The following is a 20536-nucleotide window of genomic DNA, read 5'->3' as shown; positions in this document are numbered from 1 at the left end:
ATAACCTTACATCTTCTTCAATTGCGATTAAACATATATATTTTACAGAATCAAACAATCTTTCACATTACCTTGCACATTTTTCTTACTTCTTCATCGAACTTATAATCTACACTTTCATATAACCTTTTATATCTGATCCTTTAAACTCCATCTTTCTATAATCAAGATTCCCTTATCCACAACTAAATCATATATTTCATCAGTGTTTTCATACTCTATTCATCTCTCTTATATTCATCTCTAATTACCGATATTTATCACATCTTTATAACTTTGATAAGCATCTTCACTTATATAGAACCTCATTATTTACCATCTCTTGTACTTGGTATTTTTTTTCTCAAAGCTCCTTTTTAAACATGTAAATATTCATCTCCTTGCCTTCATCATATCTATATGATTAAAATACATAACTATATCCAGATCCATATTATACTTGATTAACTCACTATATCTTTTCTTCCAATCTTATTACTCTATCACCTTTACTCTTACAGCTAGTCAATAACAACTGTTCAATCTAGGGCACATGCCCTAATCGATTAATCATATATTTTTTCTAATCAGAATTATCTCAACAATAGTTTACTTAACTTATCAAGTCCACATTTATTCTCATACACTATGTAATTTCCATTGTCCAAACTCAACATTTCAACGAATTCCATCTTATAAAATAATCACCAATATATCTATTTCTTTAAACTCTTCCGAAATAATAATCACATCAATGAATCTTCTATTATTCACATTATAACATTTGTTTACCATATTTTAGCTTAACTGCATAGTAATTAAATTATTTCATCTAACTTTTCCACTTTAGAATAGTGGTGATCCTCTAACATTATCCATTTGCACATTTAATTTTCTAAACACAATCCTTAACTTTTCAATCTATGATACAACCCTTATCAACTCAATCATATACCTTCTTTTCCGTTGAAATTTTCCTCAACTGTATCTTACTCAACTTTTCAAACTCATAATCTTATTCACACACAGTACTATTCCTCTGTTTCCAAAATCAAACGTTATAACTTCCTTTATCTTATAAATTGTTCACTGACATACTCACTCTCAAACTTTTCTATTACTCTTTATCTTCTGTTGAACATTCAAATCCTTATCTCATTCACTACATCACATAATTAAAATATACATTGTATTCGAATCCACTCATATTTGGTTATCATAACCTGACAATATCTTATAATTCCAATACATTTTCATCACATAATGTTGATAACCATTGCTAGCTCTTTCCATCTATAATGCAAATCCCTTATCATATCCACACTCTTGCTTATACACAATACTATTTACACGTCTACTATTCCTTTTTACATATCACCTCTTCAATAAATCTTTCATGCTATCATAATCTTCACTTCATTACTTTAATTCTTTCGTTACCTTTTTCCCTTATGCTTATCAAACCTTCATTCTCATTCGTCCATAATACAATTCCTTTGGTTCGAATTCAACCATTCCATTTACCTTTGTCTTATAACTTATCATTATATACATATTCTTAAACCCTTCCTTGATCTTTTAATATTCTCCAATTAACATCAATCTCTTCCACTTTATCTTGCCCATACTGTAAAAAAATTATTCTATTTCAGGACGATAAAGTTCCTTTATTACTATAATTTCCAATCCGTCTGAACTGATTGGCTTTATTCTCTAGCGAAGAATAAAACTAATTCATATTTGGTTTAAAGTTGAAAACCATAATCTCTATCTTTCTTTGATGGTGCTTAACTTTATGAAGCACCAATTCTCTTAATCATTTGAGATTTTTGTTCTTCAATCCTTTCAATCTTAGCTCTCTCTAGAGCTTTAACGCGATTAACCATTTCTCAATTACTTACCTTAGATCTCAATTACTTACCTTAGATAGTTTTAAAGGTGTACCCTTAAGAGAGTCAAGAAACGTATTAGATAAAAAATGAAAATAAAGAAAATAAAAAAAACAAAAAAAAAACAACTGAAATAAAGGAATAAAAAAAGTGAAGATAAAAATGAATACGATAAGAAAAATAAAATGAAAAAAATGATAATAATATATATATAATAAACAAGTAAATAAAAAATAAAATACAAATAAATAAATAAAACAAATGTAAAGAAGATAAAAAAATAAAGATAAGGAATAAAAATGAAATAGAGTAAAAAAATAAATAAAAGGTAAATAGAAATAAATAAAATAATAATAATAATAATACTAATAATAATAAAAACAGTAAGTAAAGAGTAATAAAATAAAATAAAAATAGTAGGGTATAAGAATAATAAATAAAATATATGTATATATGTAATAATAAATATAATATTTGTAACAAATAAAAAATAAATGGAAAAATGTATATATATAATAGTAATACGTATAGATAAATAATTGAGAGAGAAAATATAATAATGGTAGGGAAATGAAATAAAATAAGATAAAAATATATATAATGAATATGCATATAAATAAAATGTTTTAAAAATAATAATAAATTACAAAAAGATAAAACAAAATAAAACATATAAAATATAATAATAATAATGAAGTATATATAATAATAATAGTAAGGAAAAAATAAAATATAAAAAATTGAATTTTTTAAATCTCTTCCCCTCATCTTTCCAAATGTCCGAACGATTTTCACAAAATAGCCTGAGGGTTTCGTAGATCTAAAAAGTTAGTTTCGAAAAAAATCCCCTCCAGTCATCTGTCTTTTGAGTTTTTGTGGTTTTACAAATCGAAAGAAAGAAACAAACAACACATGCAAGCCTAACAACTGAAAATGTAAGGTTTTTTACCTTTGTTGCCTTCGAAACTTTGTAAAAAAAATGCTTTGATTGCTCCAAATTTTATGTTCGTATTTCATCTCTCAATTGTGTGTACAATAGTGAGTTATAATGGTTATTTATAATGCTTATGGATCCTATTTTTAGGAGTTTGAATCTTAGTAAAACTCTATCATATTTTTAGGAGTTTGAATCATAGTAAAACTCTATCTTATTTTTAGGATTTTGAATCCTAGTAAAACTCTAATGTTATGTTTGTTTTCTAAATCACACTAAATTAGGGTTGTTGAGAGTATTGTACCCGAACGAAAAGATGTGTTGACAGCTGTCCCTCTTTGCTCATAGTCGTATAACGGGATAGGGTAAAGATTAAAAAACACGCTTTTTGTTTGGTGGAGTTTAAAATTGACTCTGATGTTTCAATAACTCACTATCGAATTGAGTTGCAGATGACTCCCCCGTCGTGAAGTCGAGTTCATCTTGAAATGGTATGGAATTGAAGCCGTAGTTCGAAATTTGAATCAACACGTGGCTTCTCGTTGCCTTTCAATCTTCTTCTCGGTTTAAAGACCATGGATCGGAATCGAACTCAAAAATCTTCGTTGACAGATAATTTTTCTTGACTTAAGCTATGCTTCTTGAAAATGGTTGCTTGTCACTAAGGCAAGTCTAACCCAGGTCCTCTTCTCGACTTGAAAACCTCGACTGCAACCGGAAAGTAGTGCGATTGATGTGTCAGTGAGCTGAATGGAATCGAACTCAACAATTTTATTGACAGATAACCCTTCTTGCCTTGAGCTATGTTGTAAATGATGCGCCTTGGGGCTGAGCGTAGTCGAACTCAAATATATTGGCTGGTAGATAACCCTTCTAGCCTTGAGTTATGCTGCAAATGATGTGCCCTCGAAACTGAGTGTAATCGAACTTGAAGGTCTTTGGTTGGCAGATAACCCTTCTTGACTTAAACTATGTTGCAAATGATGTGCCTTTGAGCTGAGCGTAGTCAAACTCGAAGGTCTTTGTTAGTAGATAACCCTTCTAGCCTTAAGTTATGCTGCAAATGATGTGCCCTTGAAGCTGAGTGTAATTGAACTCGAAGGTCTTTGGTTGGTAGATAACCCTTCTCGACTTAAGTTATGTTGCAAATGATGTGTCTTTGAGCTGAGTGTAATCGAACTCAAAGGTTTTTGTTGACAGATAACCCTTCTAGCCTTGAGTTATTCTATAAATGATATGCCCTCGAAGCTGAGTGTAATCGAAATCGAAGGTCTTTGGTTGGCAGATAGCCCTTCTAGACTTAAGCTATGTTGCAAATGATGTGCCTTTGAGCTGAGCGTAGTCGAACTCGAAGGTCTTTGTTGGCAGATAACCCTTCTAGCCTTGAGTTATGTTGTAAATGATGTGCCCTCGAAGCTGAGTGTAATCAAAATCGAAGGTCTTTTGGTGGCAGATAACCCTTTTAGGCTTGAGTTATGCTACAAATGATATGCCTTGGAGCTGAACGTAGTCAAACTCGAAGGTCTTTTGGTCGCAGATAGCCCTTCTAGCCTTGAGCTATGCTGCAAATGAACACGATATCCTTCGTTATGGAGTTGAAATCATATATGGCCCCTTCGTCGTGAAGTTGAGCCTTGGAATTAGATATCATTCGTCGTGAAGTTGAAATCCAATGTAAGTTGCGTTGTTTCGAGGACAATATCATTTGCTGTGAAGTTGAAATTGACTCTGAAACTGGAAAGTTTAGTGACAGACACTCCTTCTTTGAGTTGGATATCCTTCGTCATGAAGTTGAAATCCAATCTAGAGATGGATGCTGCTTGTGTGTACGATTCCTTCGTAGTGAAGTTGAAATCGTGGATGACCCCTTCATCGTGAAGTTGAGCCTTGACTTGAATATCCTTCGTCGTGAAATTGAAATCCAACCTTGTATTGTTTCGAGTCCAATATCCTTCGCCGTGAAGTTGAAATTGGCTCTAAATAAAACTGGGAAGCCCCTTCTCCGTGCAGTTGAGCTTTGAATTGGATATCCTTCATCGTAAAGTTGAAATCCAATGTAGAGTTGGCATGATATCCTTCGTCGTGAAGTTCAAATCGTAATGTATGGGCACGATATCCTCTATCGTGGAGTTGAAATCGTGGATATGGGTACGATATCCTCCGTCATGGAGTTGAAACTGTGGATGGCCCCTTCGTCGTGAAGTTGATCATTGACTTGAATATCATTCGTTGTGAATTTAAAATCCAAGTATTGTACGGAGTAGGTGGACACGATTCCCTTCGCCGTGAAGTTGAAACCGTGGATGGCCCCTTCACTGTGAAGTTTAGCTTCGAGTTAGATATCCTTCGTCGTGAAGTTGAAATCTACTCTCGAGAAAATTTTGTCGCTTCGAGTTCAATATCCTTCGCTGTGAAGTTAAAATTGACTTGAATGAAACTGAAAAGTTGTTTGTTGACAGTCAGTCACCCCTTCGCTGTGAAGTTGAACTAGTGTTGTCTCGAGTCCAATATCATTCGATGTGAAGTTGAAATTGACTCTGAATGAAACTGAAAAGTTGTTTGTTGACAGACAGTCGCCCCTTCGCTGTGAAGTTGAGCAACCACCATCAATTTCTGAATGTGCTTTTGAATTGAGTATATTTCATCTTGAAGTTGAAACTTGACTCTAAAAGCTGTAGAAAATTATGTATACTAAAAATGATAAATATGATGCTCTTAAGTATGTCTAAGATGTATGTACAATGAATTAGTTCTTGTTGTATCTCTTAGATGAAGCCTCATTCTTTGTCTGATTGTTCCTGCATGTGGAGGAAAGACCTTCAGAAGATCTGATAATTCGCATCAGGATGTTGAATCCCCAAAGATGCCCCAATATTCGATATTAAATCTTCAAAGATTCCCCCATTGTTCCTCATTTCTTGCTTTAGCATTTATTCTAAGCATGAGTTTTGTGTCTGAGAGCCACATGTCATTTACCAAGATCTACTCTAGAGATTATCTTGTTTTAAAAAATTGTTTTTCTTTCTCTTTTATTTTCAAAGTTCTGAAAATATCAATTAAAAGAGTTTCGAAAAATGTTTAATTTAAAGTTTTAAAAATATTATCCCTTTCATGGTTTTATAATTGAGACGAATCATAAAACTAGAGTTCATTGGATATCAAAGAATTAATTACAGTGTTAATCCTATAATAAATTGTAGTTGTCTGAACAGTTGCCAAGATTAAAGCTATATTTGGGAAATGGTTAAGTAAGGAAATGATAAACAAGTCTTAGGTTATTGTGTTTGGTCAAAGGTTTGACATTTTTATTTGATGCTCAAAGGTTTGATGGGGTAGCTTGTATGCTCCTCTACTGGAAGTGTTCTCTAACTCCCAGCTTTCATTGTCACGCTCGGATTGTGTGATGCCTCATTAAGGAATTTGTGCGATCTCTTCAACTGCATAATTTTTATATTCGAGCCGCTTTTAGGTTTTCAACTCGAATCCTCCTTTGGTTTCAAGACGTCATTCAGAATTTACGTCTTAAACCCCCTTTATTATTTTTCTCTATCATGCATTAAAGATTTTAAAATCTTTTTGAAAATAAAGATTAATCCTGACAGGCGGGATGAAATTTGAAGATAATCTCTTCTGTTTAGAAATCCATGTATGATTATAAGGGACTTTAAAGGCACGTCATGTAGGCCATGGTTCATGGTTATGAAAGAATAGGATAAATAGGCCCAAACAAGTGTTTCAGGGTATTAAACCAAGGATCAATTCCTTCTGATGCCTTCAATCTTGTCTTGCTCAATTTGAATATGCTCGTATGTGCTTCTCTTGATTTTCTCTGGATGTTCCATGATCTTCGAGTGAAGTGATTCTAGAATGATTGTGCTTGATCAATCTCATAATCTTGAATCTCGACGCGTCACTAGAATGATTGTGCTTGATCAATCTCATAATCTTGAATCTCGACGCGTCATTGGAATCAAGTGAATCTTTGCATATGCGTCTTGTTTTTTTTTTTCACTTTTTCCTTTGTTTTTGTTTCTCTTTTTTATTTTCTCTTTGTTTTTCTTTGTTTTTTTCTCTTTTTTCTTTTTGTTCTGATTGAATCTTCGCACTTGACATTTGGTCTCTCCTTTGGATTGATGTCTTCACTCATGTGAGCAGATTTCTTCCACCTTGCCCCCCCAGTGTGGAGGGTAATCCTTGGTTAGGGTTGAATCAGAAGAAAAATACTATAGGCTCAAAAGGGGACATAAGGGATACATATTTTCTCCTGTTGTGAAGGGACAAAGAAAGAAAGTCGTTCATCATTTCATGCATGGAAGTTTTCGCATAAGAGGTATCCCCAGGGGGATAGATTTTCAGGATTAATTTCATTTACATGAAAATAGTGTAATTAATGCATGATATAATTATTTTGAATGAATTCTTCTTTCTGCTTCTTGGTCCTGACATGTCTTAATGTTTAGGCTCCTTGTGAAATGTCCCGAGTTAGAAGAAGTCTTATGTTCAAATGAACAACTAAATGCCTTAGGTCTTAGTGGTATAAAAAAGTCAATTTTGAGTCTAAAAAGACAGTGATATGACTTTATTGACTCAAAGAAAGGTTCAAAAGTTTCAAATGGTGGTAATGTCAAAATCTGGTCTTGTGGTAATGATCATGAATTATTTTGGGTAAAGAATCAAGGTATTTTATTTTGGGGTTTGAGACAGGATAAGAAAGGTCTAATCTTGCCATATGTCAAAAATCTATAATTCTTGAAGAATTAAAAGAATCCTTAATTTATTTAATATTCGAAGAACTAAAGATTAAAATTTGTTCAATTATTCCACCTTAGAAGGTAGCATAAATTCAATCGTTTAAAAGATTAAACAAACATGAAAGATCAAAAGCTTGTTCAAACAAAACAATGCTCTCAATGCAAATGGTAAATGTCATGCCCCCTTCTTCGACTGTCCATGCCCCTGAATCCATCAGGTTTTGGATCTTGTTCTCACAGTTCTTAGAGGAATGTTTGAAGCTTCCTATATGGTGTCATGTGGTTAAGAACACTCCATCGAATCCTCCATAAAGAAATTTCATGTTTATAAAAATACTTAAAAATGAAATGTAGATGCAAAAATGCATGAAATGTTTGAGGCATTGATCTGAAAACATGTATGTTATTATAAATAATCCTTATTGGGACAAAAGTGTTTTATCTTTTAAGAGACAATAAACATATTTAAAGGTACATCCGGACTAAGTCCTTTAAACCCGAAACAAGTTGGCTAGTCTTCTCCCTTCGTCTGTCACCGGTCGAATACCATGCCGAATCGCTCGGCTTCTCTGGCTAAACCGTGCAAGAGACGAGTTACTTTTTGTACATGTTCCAGAAGTATCGAATGACTGCATCTATGGCTTTCATCCTTTGCTGAACCTATTCTATAACGGAAACGCCATTGAAATCCTCCATCAAAGGGATTATCTGAAGTTCATTCGATTGTTTCTTGAATTTGACGACAATGGCTTCCAATTCAGCTATCGTTTTGTCATCTTGTTCTTGTTGTCTTTGAAGGGACTCTCGAGGTCAGTAACCTTTTTCTCGTCTTACCCCAACCACCTTTGTCAACCTATTTTTGAAAAGTTGACTTGTGATGTACTTGATTGTGGGAACCACGTCTTCTTGATCGAATGTGACACATAGTTGCCTTGCAGATTGTCCTTCTTTTCTTTCTGAGTCTTTTCTAACCATAGCCGGACCCCTGCGCTTTCCACCTCTTGTATTACAACCCCTTTATCCGTTAATACAAATTATTTACGTTTAACGAACACATTTTTTTGGATCAACACCTCTTTTTTAATGACGCAAATGATGAAAATTAAAATAAAAGAGAACAAAAATAAAAAGAGTTAGTGAGGTAAATCAAAATAATAATAAAAATGAAAAATCTATCCCACATGCTTATTATTCCTATCCGGACATGATCTCTATCCCGCATGCTAATTTCAAACAAATCCTAACTGCATATTTGTCTAGTTCGCATGCTTTGAATAGAAAGTAAAGCATGAAATAATTCAGGCATCCCAGGGTTTGAAATGAGGTTTTGGGGTGGGCTCTAATTCCTGTAGTCTCCCAGTTTAGGTTCTAAAAAAGGTACCCGAGTTCTCCTTGCCGGTGCCCCCTTGGGCCTGCCAAACCCTTAGTCCTAAGCTCATTACAAGCTTGTATGGACTAAGTTAAACTCGGGAGGAAGCATTCCCTTATGCCCATACGGAGAATAAATTCACACGAAGGCGTCGCTTTCACCCCCACTTAAAACGGGTTCAGAGCTCGGGTTTAGAGTCTTAGATGAAAAATCTTTAAGGGCTGAAATCATTAGAAAACGGTTAGTACAACTATTTACTCGAAAATATAATCAAAGTAAGTAATAAGGATCGAAATGCTACCTTAAAATTTAAACTTGCCCTTTTCATTAAAAAACAACTGGAAATTACCTTAGCCTGACTCACTTACCTGTCCCCAGTGGAGTCGCCAAGTTGTCAAACCGTCTTTCGGTTGGGCCCTGAAATTGGGCTTCGACTTGGATTAAACAATTAGAGTCGTCATCGATCATTTATTTTAAAACAAATAGTTTGATCTCTATTTCTTACCTGATCTGCGTCTTTCCAAAGATGTGTCAGATTCGGGAGTCGGTTACAATCAAGAAGGGTTAGCACCCTTTAACTGCCCTTTCGGTACTACGCAATTTCTAGTTGTCTTAAATTAAGAAAATTATAATTTAAAATTAAAAGGTAAAAATACGATCCCAATTACTTACCTTCTATAGTTTTAAAGGTGTACCCTTAAGAGAGTCAAGAAACGTGTTAGATAAAAAAATGAAAATAAAAAAAATGTTTGAAATAAAGGAATAAAAAAAGTGAAGATAAAAATGAATACGATAAAAAAAATAAAATGAAAAAAATGAAAATAATATATACATAATAAACAAGTAAATAAAAAAATAAAATACAAATAAATAAAGCAAATGTAAAGAAGATAAAAAAAATAAAATAAGGAATAAAAATAAAAATGAAATAGAGGAAAAAATTAAAAAAAAGTAAATAGAAATAAATAAAATAATAATAATAATAATACTAATAATAATAAAAACAGTAAGTAAAGAGTAATAAAAGAAAATAAAAATAGAATGGTAAAGAATAATAAATAAAATATATGTATATATATAATAATAAATATAATATTTACAACAAATAAAAAATAAATGTAAAAACGTATATATATAATAGTAATACATATAGATAAATAATAGAGAGAAAAAAATATAATAATGGTAGGAAAATAAATAAAATAAGATAAAAAATATAATGAATATGCATATAAATAAAATGTTTTAAAAAATAATAATAAATTAAAAAAGGATAAAACAAAATAAAACATATAAAATATAATAATAATAATGAAGTATATATAATAATAATACTAAGAAAAAAATAAATATAAAAAAATTAAATGTTTTAAAGCTCTTCCCTTACTCTTTTCAAATGTCCGAACGATTTTCACAAAATAGTCTCGGGGTTCCGTTAAAAAGTTAGTTTCGAAAAAAATCTCCTCCGGTCATCGGCCTTTTGAGTTTTTGTGGTTTTACAAATCAAAAGCAAGAAACAAACAACACATGTAAGCCTAACAACCGAAAAAGGTAAGGTTTTTTACCTTTGTTGCCTTCGAAACTTTACAAAACAAAATGCTTTGATTGCTCCAAATTTTCTGTTCGTATTTTATCTCTCAATTGTGTGTTACAATAGTGAGTTACAATGGTTATTTATAATGCTTATAGATCTTATTTTTAGGAGTTTGAATCATAGTAAAACTCTATTAGAGGTGGGTATACGGGCTACCCGCCCGTTTAGCCCACGGGTTTTGACGGTGCGGGCTTAAACGGAACGGGCTAAAAAGCCCGCATTCATAAACGGTTTTGAATTTTAAGGCCCACAGCCCGTCCATTTAACCCATGGGCTAAACGGCTTACCCGCGGCCCGTTAAATAAAAATAATTTTAAATACAATAAAAATAATATTTTAACTTACTACACCTTTAAAAATGATCGAGCAACTTGAAAAGGAAGGTAGCACCGTCAAAATAATTAATATTTAAATTTTATTTTAAATAGCCGGAAATGATTATAAAATAATATTTTTTTTAATTTTTTAATCATTAATATATATATATATATAATGATATAATTACTTAAACTCAAATTAAAAAAATAATATTCACTTATATCACCAAATTGAAAAACAAATAAAACAATTACCATATTATACTTTTATAAAACACAATTATTCAAGGTTATAATATGAAGACACAGAAGTGTCTGAAAGTATAAATTCAAACATAAAAATTCAACAAAGTCAAACATTATACAAATTTAACAAGAAAGTTGTCAAGTGGTCCTAATAATTATATTTTATGGATACTTTAGAAAAAGACTAAAACATAATATGAAAATATAAAATAAAATACTTACAGTATAAAAGTAAATTTGAAAGATACAGTTATATTAAAATTGATAAAATATAAGTCATTAATTTGTTAAATATATTTATTTTGTAAAAGTCTTTAATTTTACTTTTCTTTCTTATTTTTAATCTAAATATTACGTGTCATGTGATATATTATTAGAAAATCACGTGACTTTTTATAATTAAAGAACAAAATAGATAACATACTTCATGAAAAAAATGTCAAAATTAAATAAAAAAATCTTTAAATACCAAAATGATAATGATGTATATTTAAATGAAAATAATATCAAACAACAGTAAAATTATGACAAACGCCATAATAAATTTAAGAACTACAATAGTTATAAGTAACATCATATTTATAGGTAATTTATTTTCTTTTTCTATAAAATTCTTTAAGTTTATTTTCTCTAAAATTTTATGAATTTTAAATTAAGCGGGCTTTAGCGGGTTTCGCAAGTAGCCCAACGGTTATACCCATTAAACCCGTGGGTTTAACGATCCAGGCTAAAAAGCTCGCAATTTAAATGATCTTCAATTTTTTAGGCCCGAAGCCCGCACTGGTCGTGGGTTAAACGGGTAGCCCGCGGGCCTTAGCCCATATACCCAGCTCTAAACTCTATCATATTTTTAGGAGTTTGAATCCTAGTAAAACTCTAACGTTATGTTTGTTTTCTGAATCCCACTAAATTAGGATTGTTGAGAGTATTGTACCCGGATGAAAAGGTGTGTTGACAACATGATTCCCCATTATGGTAAGGAAGGCACATATTCTGCTGACAACCCAAATACTACTTTCAGAGGAGAACATTGATGTGAAACAAGCTTAGTTTCCTTATAGTTTGTATAGCACTTAAAGTTTTAGATATATGTAATAGTTTTAACAATCTGCTGGTCTCAGAATTTGTTTACCCCCCCCCCCCTAAATGAACATATTTTTATATAGGTCACTTTAGAAACTATAAAGATCATGTGCTTCTATTGCCTTGTAATTTTTACTATGCTCTTTGCTCTACCAATGCCAGCAACCATGGAGCACCAGCTGCAAGCTACACGTGCTGAGAGAATTGAAAGTGGAGTAACATCAGGCCTTAGACCATTGAAAGGTCAAAATGACTGGCGACACAGCCATCACCTAAAGAATGTATGTAAGTTTACTGAATCAGTATAATGAAGTCACCAACAGATGATGCAATTGAATATGATTTGGTAGAGCCTTTTAACAGGTGCATGGGATTCTAAACATCATTGGATGGGGGTTCTTATTGCCCACAGGAGCCATAGTGGCAAGAAATTTCAGAGAGTTCCCTTTGAAATGAGAAGAATGGTACCAACTTCACACGCTATGTCAAACTTCTGGGTACATAGTTGGCACAGTTGGATGGGGCATCGACATATGGTTGGGGAATTCTTCCAGGCAGTACACTTTGAAGGCTCATCGGATTCTGGGAATCGTTATATTTACTTTCGCGACTCTACAAGTAAGCTTCGAGTGCCTTTGGTTTCCATTAACAAGATTACATGAGCTTGGTTTTCAATTTTTGTGTGGTTCAGATGTTGGCCCTATGGCTGCAACCGAAGAAGGAAGATGTGTTTCCCAAGTTGTGGGAGATTTACCATCATGTTTTGGGGTATGCTGTGATTGTTCTTAGCGTAGCTAACATATTCGAAGGGATCGGCAATATCCGAAGCCATGTTGCTGAGATATGGAGGTGGTTTTATGTGAGAATGCTCATCGTTTTAGCTTCGACGGCTGTGGCATTGGAAATGTATAGATGGATCAAGTCCAAGAATCAACAGCAGATGGCATTCGAAGATAGCCAAATATGTTCTTCGCAACAAATTTAAATCTCCATTTTCTTTTGAATCTGTTTTGTTTTTCCTTTTCAATTCTCGAGATTCGAAAACAGGGAAAGGAAGTGGGAAAACCTGAAACAGGTGTTCATCTAAATATGGGAATCAAACATCATCTCGATTTATGATTTCAATCATTAATTCTTTTTATACAAATATATACGACATTGAAAGGTAGTTATTTGCTTACTTTGTGCATTTGTTCCATGCTCTGAGTGGTCCAAATAAAAGAAAGTTGAAGTTTGATTTGATCTTTCTCTTAAAAATAACAACTAAATTATTTATATAAATATCCTTATTCAGCCAATTAACCAACTAGTTGATAAATGATTATAGATTTAAGAATTCAAAGTTAAAATAATAGATGCTTGAACAAGTATTGCAGCTTTGTTGGATCATAAGTGCTTCAGAGTTGAGATTTGATACATCAATTCATGAATGGTACGCCCAATTCAGTCAGAACTAACTAGAACAACATGATATATGAAATTTCACTCTTTTCCATGAAATGACAGGACATGAAGCATGGTTAAGAAATGGTATGTTTAAGCATGTTCGAACTTGCGTTCTCGTTAAGTTGTTGCAACAACAACGATGCCAAATGAGTAAGTCGACCAAATCTTTGTTAAAGAGATGAAATGATAAATTAATTTTGAACCAAATCTTTGTTAGTTTGTTTACCTTCTTGCTCCTTCAGGTTTCTAGACTCTATGATCCTCTGCTGAGGACATTGGAATAGGGTTTATCAGTTGAGGATAATTGTTGCTATGAAGTTCATTTTGGGGTCCAACTTCAGTAGTTGTTCTTGCTCCTTCAGGTTTTTAGATGCTACAAATAAGCTCTACTATCGTTTTGAAATAAAGGATTCCACCATTTCTAGTCGCCAGGCAGCTGATGTGAATATTCGTCCACCCAACATAACAGTCGATACATTGCTCGATATCTTAGTATCTAAAGCTTAAACCTCGAGTAATCTGTCACAATCAGCCAGTTTCTCGTTAGTTAATGAAGTTTTTACTGTGTTTCTTGCAGGAGCTCACTCTGCATAAACATTGTGGACAGGTTATTTGATAGGCAGCCTAGCGAATCTCACCATTATGCTAAGCTATAAGACTCCCTTGGTTTTTGATAACCACTGCTATAAAACATGTTTTGCAATTTGCAGGGTAAAGGCGTCTTCACTGTTGACTCAAGGATGTCGATAGATCAACGTACAGCACCCATAGTCACACCGCAACCGCAACCGTTTTTTCCAGACATTTTCTTCTGCGTTCGTGAAGCTATCTTCATCAAATGTTCTTACCAATGAGAAAGGGGAAGTTGGGAGGAAATGCAACCAAGTATAAACTAAGAAAATTAGAGAATTATGTTTCATATTTTCATTTACACTTTATTCATTCCTCGCTATTGTTAATAATAGTAGGCAATATTTGAAACAGCAATCAATTCCCAAAAAAAAATGAGCATTGCAATAACATAGTTCTTAACACTAGAAAATAATTAAAAAAATGTATAAGAATATCACAAGTTTCTTATCAGACCTCCCCCTTCACATTGCCAAGCTTCGTAGTCAAACTATGACATACCAATCCCATGTACAAGAACTTCCTTGCAAACAAAAAGCATACAACAGATGTAGAGTTTGTTCATTTAATTTACACAGTATTTTATTTTACAGCTCCATTCTTCTTTAAGCTCCCGGTATAGTGAAAAAACTGGTTTGCAGTTGTTGACTAATCAGGGTATTGAATGTTCAGGAACAGTATCCGGTAAGGATGGTGAGGACGCACCACTAATTTTGCTAGGCACCGGTGTGTTCCTTCGAGATTGGCGTTTGGTGGGTACTAACACACTCTCGTCTTCCAGCTTATTGCTAAATTCTTCCTCCTCTTCATCACCATTGTCTTTGAAAACCGGATGGATATATGCATTTTGAAGATAGGGCTTCAAATTGAAGGTGGGCTCCCTTGCACGTTCCAAAGTGTCTTTCATCATTGCTTCCTGGAATAAACAACGCACAAAGTAAAGATTATGATCATTTAACTAATTCTTCAGTTAATGAATTATGATGAGAATTGAAGACATGGAAGAAACCATCAGCTAAATATACAAAACATCAATGAACCTGCAAGGGAGTCTGACAAAAGCAGGTTCATATCGGGCTTTGCAGAATCGATAAAACCAGATTGTGAGGACAGCAAGTGCAATGAGAAGTGGTGCTGACTGAGCCAAATGCTTTGTACTTAACAATCCAATGAGAGCGATATGTGAGATGAGCAAAGCAATTATAATGCGTCCATGGACATCAGGCCAGAATGCTGCAGCACTTTCATACTCTTGATTGTAAACATTAATGATCTATATTTTTCAAACAAAATAGAGGGAATCAGATAAAGCAGAACAAAAGATTCATTTACTATACTAATTTAATATTTGTATCAAAGTTCTTTACCTGGTGACGGAAGACAACATAAGCTAGCCCAAAGAAAACTACAATGAAAGGAAGTAGAGCAGGTGTCACAGTAGCATAAACCATGCCAAGTAAAAAATAGAGTTGTATACGAGGCTCTCCAGTGTTGAAGCCCAAACTTCCTGGGTCCATTGCCTCCTCCCTGTCCTTTTCTGTTTTCACCAAGAAAAAGTTCTTCAAGTGGTAAAATATAAGCGGTTTCAGCATCAAAATCTCTGCTGCTATTCCAGCCCATCCATCAACCATGATGTAAGTAATAAAAAAGGTCGCTCTCATTGGTACAGCCACACCAATTGTTTTAGGAATTCTGCAAAAAAAAAAAAGGTGAAAAATGTTCAGATCAAAATGAAGGCAAATTTAGACACCAAAATCATAACAGAAAACAAACTAGCTATGTATGCAACAAAATATATGGAACTCCACAACTAAGATACTTTCCAACTTGTGAAAGGGCATCGTAGAAACAATTGACTTAGAAAGTCCAACATAAGGTTCGTAACAAAAATCCTTAATGAATTTATAAAGATCCAATTTATGCAAAAGATGTAATCACCCCTTAAATTGTCACAGGGATAGCATTCTCTAATTTCAATATGACTTCCCATATATCCAATTGGTCCGCAAAAAAATCCCTAAAGATTTTATAGAGGTCCGATTTTATGCATAAAGTGTGATAAACCCTTGAATTGTCACAAGCATAACATTCTCTTACTACAAGATGCCTTTCCATATACCCAATTAAACCTATGCAATTTAACAGACAAATCAAACTTAAAACCCCACTGGTTGACTAAGAACCAACATCAAAAGCACACCCTATGCATAAACAGCAATTGAATCTCTAAAAGCAGATACACAAAGAAGAAAATGGAAGGAATACATACTCATTTGCTGACTGCTTAAGAAATGTGTCTAGCTGGTCCAGTGCACTGCCAGCAATTACACTGCAAAGGAATACGTTCACTACATTGAAAAGGTAGAATCTAGTTGCTGATCTCCTTTCTAATGATGATATCGATGTGAACCCTTCAAACTTGGACATAATCATCAATATAGTTGGCAAAAAATGAGAAAGAGCTTCAATACAATACCAGGTAGAAAACCTTGGATAACTGACTTAATAAATTTTCTGCAAAGAGAAAACAGGCCAAAATTAATGATTATAGACATTATTTCAATCTAAATAGTGACACAAGACTACAAAATTAAAATGGAACTCACATTTCAATTAGGGGCTTCAGGAATGGCAATGCTTTCTCAAGGCCCTCAATAGTGGCCATAGCTTGTACAGATGCAATCGGGATAATGAAGAAGAAAGTCAGGAAGAAAAATGCTACGGCCATGATTAGCCTCCTAACAGCGATAGAGACGTATGGAATTGCCAGGTTTTGCCAGTATACATCTCGTGGCTCAGGTGCCCAGTCTGTTAACATCGAAGTTGGGTTCCTGGTTTGTTGGGTTTGAGCACAAACAGCTGCACCCCATCGAGACTTAAAGGAAACAAATGCTGCAGGCATTATGGCTTTTGGGTCTTTTAGGACCCTTTCCCTCTCTTCAGCTATCTGAATATTGAAACATGCAACCCACATCAGCACATGTTGAAAAACACCAAGGGGAGGAAAACAAAATGCAATAATGATACCACCCCATCAAAAGCATCTTTTGATGTTTTCTTGAGATAATAATAGTCAACTAAGCTGTTCCATAATTTAAAAAAGCCTATCCTCGATAAATTAAATTAATCTAGAAAATGGATGTGGCTGGGGTGCAGCATAGGAGAACAGGTTTGAATCTTTTGATAATTATTCTAAAGAGAATGTGCAAAAGTTGAAAAAGAAATACTTACTTCATTGGATAACTTCTCAATTTCAGATATGTGATGATCAATTGCATCCACTTGTTGACCCCAAAGGCCAAGAAAACCAGTCTGGTAAAGAGATAATACGCTTGTCAAGAATAAGAAATATATAAATCAAAGCTGAACATCAGCGGAAGACCGGCTATTAAAGCCATTCTGGTAAAGAGATAATACGCTTGTCAAGAATAAGAAATATATTAAAGCCATGACAGACAGCAGTAACTTACCTTCATAAGAGGCCTTTTGGCATTATTTCTGGAATACTTCAACTGATAATAGTCAAGCCAATTCTGCATACTTTTCCTCTTCTTCACCAACTTCGCAAGTTTGTTTGCATTGCATACAACCTGAATGCAAGGAGAGCTATATCATAAACTGCATTCTATAATAATCTCGAAGTTGGACATCACTGGATGTGAAATACATAGAAGAATAGTAACAAACTACATGAAGATAATATCAATATTTCTGGAACAAATGCAAAGAGGAACCCACCTGATGTGTAAGATAGGTGTCTGGGTGATTGACCAGGAAAAAGTGCTCCACAGACTCGCTAACAGATTCATCTGGATCTGGTGGTACATTTCTAACAAGCACCTAAAATAATCAAATTTCATTCAGATGCAATTTAGTAAAATATCTCAATCCTAAAATAGATCAAGGGTGTACTAGCATATAGGAGACTTTCATAAGCGTCACAGATCTTCTTTAAGAGAACAATACAACAATAAAGTTACATAGGTAAACTAAACATGTAGGATCAATACATCATTGGGAACAAGAATATCTATGAAAATGACATCAATGATTTCACAATTCTTAGACCAAGGGGCAAGTCTGCTGAAAAAAGTTATAACATCAGCTATATAGCTCGTCGGTTGATCTCAATGTGTTAAACTTTCATGACAAGTACTATAGTCATTAGCAGTGCATGAAAAACACTCCAAAATGGGATAAACCACACTTTCCAAAAATGTTTGTGTGCTCAAATAAAACAAAATTCACAACTCTCTTCAACGATACAGCAAATAGCAAAAATCTAATGAATGAACAGACATTTAAAGTCATTAAAAATGCAATGGACGATATGTTGTTCCCAATTCTTTCAAGACCTCACTTTTGTCAATAAGTTCAAAATTGATGATAGCATAAATAAACAATTTCATAAATAGAAAATCACCGTGAAACCATCTCTCTTTAAATTATGATAAAGATCAAAGATCACATGAAAATAATAAACAGAACTAGAAGAGTAAGTTTAAATTCATTTAGAAGATAATGCAAAGAATACATCTTACAGTAAACTGATCTGGCCGTCGTTTTTCTGATGCAAGAAATTGCAACCGCAGATTCGCAACTTTTTCATACTCCTTTAGTAACACAAAGCATGTCCAAAACGTAAAAGCATAAGCCATTAAAATATGAGTCCAAAACCTACAACAAAGAATTAAATATTATTCCAATATTACCTGAAGATAGGCTAAGACATAAGAAGTTGGCAGTGTTAGTAGAATTCCTACCTATTTGATCCATCTGGAACGTTTGAAATTGAGAGCTTATCAATATTACTAGAAGTAACATTCTTCAGTTGCAACTCCAATGTGTTATTAGTGTAATTAACCGGCACTAGGATTGCCCATGCAAGGAACGTGATAGGGACAAAAATCTTTAGGCTGCATCCAGAACAATAAGAGAGCCTTCAGAGGTTATGAACAAGCTTAACAAGAAGTGAACTAAAAAGGTGATTCAATCGCCTAATATTAGATAAAGCATTTCCTGAAAAATGCATCATCTTAACCAAGGAAAGAAAAAAGGTTTAAATATACATAAATACGGAAACTTATAAACATATACGGCAGAAGTAAGACTTAACGCATAAGCAACAAAGCAATAACAGTGAGAAAAAAATGAACAAATAAGAAATTGATATGGCTCGCAGCATACCCTATCAAATAAATACGCAAATAAACTGCTGAATCCAATCCAGCATGATCAATAAGCTCAAGTTCTGGCATTTTGAGAGCCTCTGGCATCCAATTCAAGAACCTCAAGTAGGAACGGAAGTCCAAATTGACAAATTTCTTCACAAATGCTCCAGACCTCGATGGACTGCTTCTTAAACCCTTGAGATACCATTTCGGAAAATAAACCCTATCGTTGAAAGGTTGAAGCCTTAATATGGCAAACGCTATGAAGAATACAAAAGCACTTAGCAGATTAATGCCTGCTGCAACCCCTATGTCACCCAGTGTCGCCATCTATATAAAATTTCCTCTGCACACACAAAAACAATTCCCAAATCAGAAAACTTACCGTGGATAAACGATCAAACTCTCATGGATGCAATATATTCCTGGTATAAGCAGAAACCTCACAAGACAGTTAACTTCTTTAAAACATAAAACTCACAGCAAAATCATTGTTTTCCCATAAAAACATAAGGGGAGGGGGGGATAATTTAAAGTCCTCTCAACACGGATTAACTTCAATCACAATTATAAAAAAAATCCTACCGGTTTGTGTTTGTGAATCTTCAAGTGGAACAAAAAAGGGAACAATATCCGGGCAAACTAAAAGGCCAAAACAAATCACAAAGTGAATACTTTTATCTTTAGCTTTTGGATGATGGAATTAGGTGAGCGTTTGGATTTGCTTCAAGAACATTCCAACACTACTTATACAGGAGAGTGAAGCGCAAGCAACTAAGAAGCGAAATCCCGGAAAGGAAAACCCATGGTTCTTGGTTGATAACCGGAGCTAAAACCAGAAAGCAAAACGAAAAAGAAATAGAATATTACTATAATAATTTCGCGGGGGTTATGATTGTGGTTGTCGGTATTGAAATGGTTTAGTTGAAGTTGGCAGTTGGGGTCGATGTCAAGTTTTGTAGGATCTCCCTTCTTTCTTTCAGATCAACGGGTATGAGTTTCCTTTTTTTTTATTAATTAAAATGCCCTGAAAGCGTGACGGTAGCTTTCAATGTCGGCATCCTGCCACATGGGTGTTGCAACGGCTACTTTCTTCGTAAGTCTGAATCGGGGACTAGGGGCGTGGG

The 20536-nt window shown here is 33.9% G+C and overlaps 1 pseudogene; it reads right to left on the bottom strand.

Annotated features, from left to right (window-relative positions):
• Positions 1–14750: 14750 nt before the first annotated feature.
• LOC120131757 lies at positions 14751–20153 on the bottom strand (annotated as a pseudogene).
• Between the last annotated feature and the right edge of the window lie 383 nt (positions 20154–20536).

The sequence above is a fragment of the Hibiscus syriacus genome, unplaced genomic scaffold, assembly GCF_006381635.1.
Source record: "Hibiscus syriacus cultivar Baekdansim isolate YM2019G1 unplaced genomic scaffold, ASM638163v2 tig00110556_pilon, whole genome shotgun sequence".
In the NCBI taxonomy this organism is placed as follows: domain Eukaryota; kingdom Viridiplantae; phylum Streptophyta; class Magnoliopsida; order Malvales; family Malvaceae; genus Hibiscus; species Hibiscus syriacus.
This window is presented reverse-complemented; position numbering and strand designations above follow the sequence as displayed.